Source organism: Engraulis encrasicolus, chromosome 9 (genome assembly GCF_034702125.1).
Source record: "Engraulis encrasicolus isolate BLACKSEA-1 chromosome 9, IST_EnEncr_1.0, whole genome shotgun sequence".
Taxonomy (NCBI): domain Eukaryota; kingdom Metazoa; phylum Chordata; class Actinopteri; order Clupeiformes; family Engraulidae; genus Engraulis; species Engraulis encrasicolus.
In genome coordinates this window covers 11,610,218-11,616,217 of record NC_085865.1, presented here as the reverse complement: position 1 = coordinate 11,616,217, position 6,000 = coordinate 11,610,218, and the positions used below count along the sequence as shown (strand labels likewise).

Sequence of the window (6,000 nt, the reverse complement as noted above, 5' to 3'; positions counted from 1 at the left end):
TAAAAAAATTGTAGGGTTTGGGAAAGGGCGGGGATGTGCCATTGCGACGTAATTAACATGCTATTACAAGACACGGTACACATGTCGTCCGTGTGACAGCCGACACATGAAAAGAAATGGCTACAATAAGTTCATGAAAATAAATGTACATATTTGTTACTGATTTGAGCGAGTGAAGAGGGACGACAACTTAAGTTTCATGCGGAAAAACGCCGAAGCCAGCTTTTTCTAGAGTAGAAGACAGGGCACGACGCATAACTAGGCCTACACAGCACACATCACGGCCTTGTGACAAGACAAATGAAAGATTTCTATGCTGGCATTACACCATTACAAGAGAAGGGCAGGGAAAGGCATCAAAATGAGTACATGTTTGCGAGTGATTTGATGAAGTCAGGATGACAACTTGGTCTCAGGCAAGAGAAACGAAACAAGCAGCGCATAGTTATCACCAGACGGTAGGCCTAGAGGTAGCCAAACTTGGCTACACTGCATTAGCTAGCTAGAGGGTGTGCTGGGGTGAAGACTAACCTCAGTATCCCTGAGTCACGTCTCGTCTCCCGTCTCCTCATCTTTTCTTCCCCTGCTCGAACCCTCTCCTACACCTACACCTCCTCCTCCTCCTCTCCATTATCCAGCACCACCTGTCCGCTCGCGGCCCCAGTGTCCCAACCTATCGAGCCGTCCAGCAGTGGTTCCCCAATCCCCATCTCCGACGGACCGAACCACATTAGCTCGAGCTTGTTTTTAGTTTTAAACAACTTCAGTCAGTGATTTTAGCACATTTTGCCGCGTCCAATTTAGGGTAGGCCTATGCGTTATCTTTTCTTGCGCTTGTCATGTAGCCACTCTTCTTTCTCCATTTTGCGTCCTATCGTCCACCAGAGTTTTAAGCCAGGTGGTCAACTACTATTGAGGTGAGGATTAGTTTTGTCAAGTGGGGGTCTGTAGGGAGGGGTGGGCCTTAGAGAACCGAAGTGTTTCATTGGACTAGCCCAATGTGCATTAGAAGAAGCATCCAATGGGCGCCGATGTGTCATTTTTTACGGGTGCAGACAATAAAAAAATAATTGATATATATATTTATTATTATTTCGGGCCCTGGGAGGGCCCGAGACGCGCGAGGGCCCACCGGGATATGCCCGGTACGCCAGATGGCCAGTCCAGCCCTGCCGATGGCCACTCCGCGCCTGACACCCAGTGAGTGGGGCAGAGGCAATTTTAGGGAAAATTCAAAAGAATGAACATTCGCAAAAAAAAATCGCCACTACTGTAGTTTAAAGTCTTAGCTGTTATTCACCATCTATAAGCTTTGGGGCCCCAAGCGGCTGCCTGCCTAGCCTGGTGACAAGGGGGCCTTTCTTGTTGTCTGGCACAGGGACTCATAAACTGTCCCTGGGGATCCTACACTGATATTGTCCCAAGGTAGACTCCCTCCCTGTCTTGACCAGATAGATAACTGCGAGGAAGGTGTAGTGGAGCGCTGCTCCTTTAAGGGAACGTCTGACGCTGCAGCACACGTCACCACGCCGCTCGTAGAGGCTTATGGGAAGTCTCTTCATAAACACTGCCAGTGGCTAGTATTCGGTAAGCCTGCAAAGTCCCCCCTTTGCGCGTTTCATCGCCACCGGCGAATGCTGTGGTTGCTTCTCCCCTCGCCGTCGAGAGGAGTGCGGTGTCCAGTTCAGATCTAGGAGATGTGGACCATTTCTTGTCCTTGTGAGTATGTGGACCATCTCTTGTCGCTGTTTATGTGCTAGCCAGCGGCTAGTGGCTAACTTCGCGTCTGCTGTTCTATAGGTTGTGATTCCAACTTGGCGTCTCTTACTTGGCTAGAGTGATCTCTTGCTTCTCCACTGGCAAGGACTTCGGTGGACAATACCAACGGTTACCTTGCGCATTTCCCGTCTCCTGCACGCCGGTATGTATTATAGTGGGTTAGCTTGTGCCTTTACCCAGCCCTGACTGTTTGTTTTCGTACCATGGTTGCTAACGACGGCCATTATTATGGTTTCAGCGTGTGGTCGCTACCGGCGCCTCGGCCGTGTACCTCTGTATTGGCACTCCGACTGTGAGAATCGCGCATCGGTGCACCCTCATCTCCGGGTAAGGTAACCTCTCGGCAGCAGAATCGTGTCATAGTGGGTGTCCTGCTAGCTTGGCTAACGCTCTCCTCCTCCCTCGCAGGTTGTATCCGTGTGGCCGTGGTCAGACCCACCACGCGTTTAGGTGCACGAGCGGCGACTTTTAGCCCCGGTTGTGGGTGCCTCTGGAAGCCGGGAACCCGTATCTCGGCTGCTGCTCCGGCCTCGGGAAATTGGACGTTTGTGTGTGTGTGTGTGTGTGGGCGCTCGGCTCGGTGTGAGCTGGTGGTGAGCCATTCCACAGTGTGTGTGCGTGTGTGTACGTTGGTGCGTGTGAGTGTGTGTGGGGATACCTAGGGGACTGCACTGAGCTGAGCCTCTGGGGTTGGTTTACCTCATGTTTTGATTTTCGTTTTCTTTCGTTTGCTGTGCCTAATTTCCTTTTTTTTTATTATTTCATTCAATTATCTAATTTCTTATTTAACTGCATGTACTTACTGGATTTTGATTTATTTTGCATGGTTTGCTGATTTCTTGTTGTTTCTGTTTGCCGTGAATTATTTCTGTTTGTTGTGAACTATTTCTTTACTTTTTCTTTTGTTAATCCTGAGGTGTGCCATTCGCCCTATTGTGTTAGCCGTGCCAGCCCCTAGTGGCAAAGTATGACAACCTGAGTGTGGGTTCTAAGGCCCTAGGCCTACCAGGTGTGTTGTCTATTGTGAATTAGTGAACATACTTTGGGGCAGGTGTTTACAGATCCGCGGGTGTGGTGGCAGCACGCCCACCCCCGCACTTTACTGTTAACGTGAACATACTTTGGGGCAGGTGTTTATAGATCCGCGGGTGATTGCGACAGCACACCCACCCCACTGCACTTTGTGAATTGTGAGTACCTTTTTTATATTTATTGCAAAGAGTGAATAAAATATATTTTTATAACGCAAAGAATAATAAAGATTTGAATTATTAATGGTCACCACTGTCTCTGCCTCCATTGTGCACGAACCTGTGTTTGCCTGGTAATCTATTGTGCGGGTACATTGTGTGTTGGTCCGGGGTATCTGTAACTACCCCTAATTCATTTCCTCCGGGGGCTCCACCCCCGGGGGTGGCGTAGTCGAACTACTTCCTGTAACGGTCTCGCCCACTACAAAAGCATCAGCACAACCAAATGACCTATTTCAGTAAGATTTTCTGCATTAGGCTTTATGGGACAGATTTTCTAATGTTCCATGCTGATCTGTGCTGACTGCATTGTTTTTGTTGTTGTTGTTGTTTGTTTTTTGTTTTTTAAATAGATCTTGCTGATTGTTGTTTCTTTTTAATGTGACTGTTAGAGCATTCAGAGTAGGCCTATAGCTACATGCTCTGTATGATTTTGTGAATTTGTTTGAATTATTATTACTATTAAATTTGCACACCTGCATATTCACTGGTAGTGCATTCCAGATTAGCAGTGCATTTGTGTGACTTGCTATATTGTTTTGATTAGCTCAAGGCAGGTTTTCAACTATGTATGCGTGCACACAGGTGACTGTGAGGTAGGGAGTGTTGCACTGTTCAAACCAAAGGTCTTTGATCTGAGCAAGGTGGATTATGGCCAGCTGGCAAGGAAGAAGCATGGAAAGACAATTCCAGGGCTGCCGTTTTAGCGTGATGGTATTGGCAGCTACGTAGCAGGTGGTGGGACATAGCCCCATAATGCGCGCTGTGCCACCAGTGGAACACTGTAATAGACATTGAAAAGTTAGTTACCCTAGTTCTACACATAAATGACATAACACAGTGATTTAGTAAGGCACTACAACTTGGTCACTACCATTTCGGTAACAGCAAATGTATAACAGGTTAATGAAAAAAAAAGTGTCAGTGCTACTGGCATAGTGAGTCCTTGAGTGGTCGACTTACTACAGAGGTGGAAAACCGTTTTCATTCAAGGGCCTTTTCAAACGTATGGCCCCTGAGCAGAGGTGCATCTTACCACCAGGCAAGGCAGGCAGCCGCTTGGGGCCCCCAAGCCACTAGATAGTGGATAACAGCACACACTTTACCACAGTAGTGGCGATTTTGGTTCAAATGTTCCTTATTTAGCATTTTTGCTTGGCGCCCCACCTGACCCAATAATCACCAATAATCGTCGGTCTGTACCAGGGCTGAACTGGTCATCTGGCATACCGGGCATTTCCTGGTGGGGCCTGCACCCTCGTGGGGCCCCTATTGTCAGATTTTTGTATTTTTTTTTTAAAGGCACAGGGCCCACCCGTGACTCAGTTCTGCGCCGCTAATTATGAGGGGCCCCTTTAGGCCAAAAGTGCCCGGGCCCCATTTCTTCCCCAGTTAGCCCTGCCCTGTAGCCTACACAGTAAATACCTATGGAATAAGTTGCAGAAAATATTATGTATGGACTCTCTGCCCTCATTAGAGACTTTTAAGAAGGAAATTAATACAGTAGGCCTATACACAGAGGAGTGTCATTGTTTCTGACTATGCAACACATAGGCTACTTTTTATGTCATAACATGTTTTATGTAAACTTATTCTTCTTAATGTGTTATTTGTACATTTATTTTCCTTTTTGTCTATGTGTTTGTCTGTGTGTGTAACTATATGTATGCTGCCATTTTGACCAGGACTCCCTGGCAGAAGAGACTCTGGGACAATCCTGGCTAAATAAAGGGGGGAAAAAATGAGTATGCTAGATTTCCGGTTCAGCCCTGGCTCCAGTCAAGAGTCTTTGGTTCTAAGGTGCCGTTTCCACGTAGCTGGATATTTTTATATGTGGATATTTTTTTCTCCTGGTTGTATTGGTTTTGCATTGGTTTTGGCCTTCCGTTTCCACGTAGCAAATATTGGAAATCCAGGTATAAAAAGCAGGAGAAAAAAATATCCTGTTTAGGGGGCGGAAACGCATTCGTTACAATGGAGGATTTATTTTTATCCACATGTTGCGTTTACACCTAACAGGAGAAAAAAATACCCTGCTAGAAAAATATCCTGCAACGTAGAAACAGCACCGAAGACACGACTAACAGCTGTGTAGGCATGGGGTGAAAGGGCATGTGTGATTACGTCATCGTCATGCACATTGGAGCAGCAGTGAGGGGAAGGGAGGGACCGTGGAGGCAGCAGGTGAAGCAGGTGACTTCTGAGAATCCAGCACAGTTTGTGCCTCTCTCTCTCTCTCTCTCTCTCTCTCTCTCTCTCTCTCTCTCTCTCTCTCTCTCTCTCTCTCTAGGCTGATTGGAAGAGTGGAGTTCAGTTCTTGCTCTCTCTCTCTCTCTCTGTGTGTGTGTCTTATTCTCTCTCTGTCTCATTCTCTCTCTTTCTCTCTTTCTTTCACTTCTGCTACTCATGGGCCCAGTCCCGGGCCCTTCCTCTATTTCTTGCTGATAGTTTACGTATGTCGCAACTCACAACTCAGAATGGACTAAATAAAGCGCCAGCAGGGATTCTCTTTCCTCCAAAAGATTAAGAGGTGAGTAAAAATCTAGCCTTTTATTACTCATGTTGCTGCAATAGAACTGTTGCAGTAGTCCAGTTGTTGCAATAGAACTGTGATGTAATATTACCATAAGAACAGCAGGTGACTTTTATCCTGCTTTGACATGTGGTGTACATTTGTATGACACATCCTGTTCTGTACCCATCTGAGAGTTATATAACTGTGACTGTCTATAGATATGAGATGTTTATGGCATTTTATCTGGTGGTGGCTGCTGGTGAAAAGGTTGGGGTGAAACAGGTGAGGTAGGGACAAACTTTTCCTGCAATAACGTATATGGAAATAAAACATATAGTTAACTGCAACTAGCACTAAACTGTAACACTAAAGAATGGATAAATGGTAGCCTATGTAAGTTATCAGGAAGTTATCAGGGAAGGTCCCCGTAACCACTACTTCCTTTCTGAGCATGTC

General features: G+C 46.4%; 1 protein-coding gene across 1 annotated transcript in view; it reads left to right on the top strand.

Moving 5' to 3' along the window:
- The first annotated feature begins 5,381 nt into the window (after window positions 1–5,381).
- The window catches only part of xkr9 (XK, Kell blood group complex subunit-related family, member 9), a 48,904-nt gene continuing 48,285 nt past the window's right edge, over window positions 5,382–6,000 (top strand). The window contains exon 1 of the mRNA XM_063207533.1: window positions 5,382–5,559. The gene's annotated coding sequence lies outside the window, so the exon portion shown is untranslated. The remainder of the gene's footprint in view (window positions 5,560–6,000) is intronic.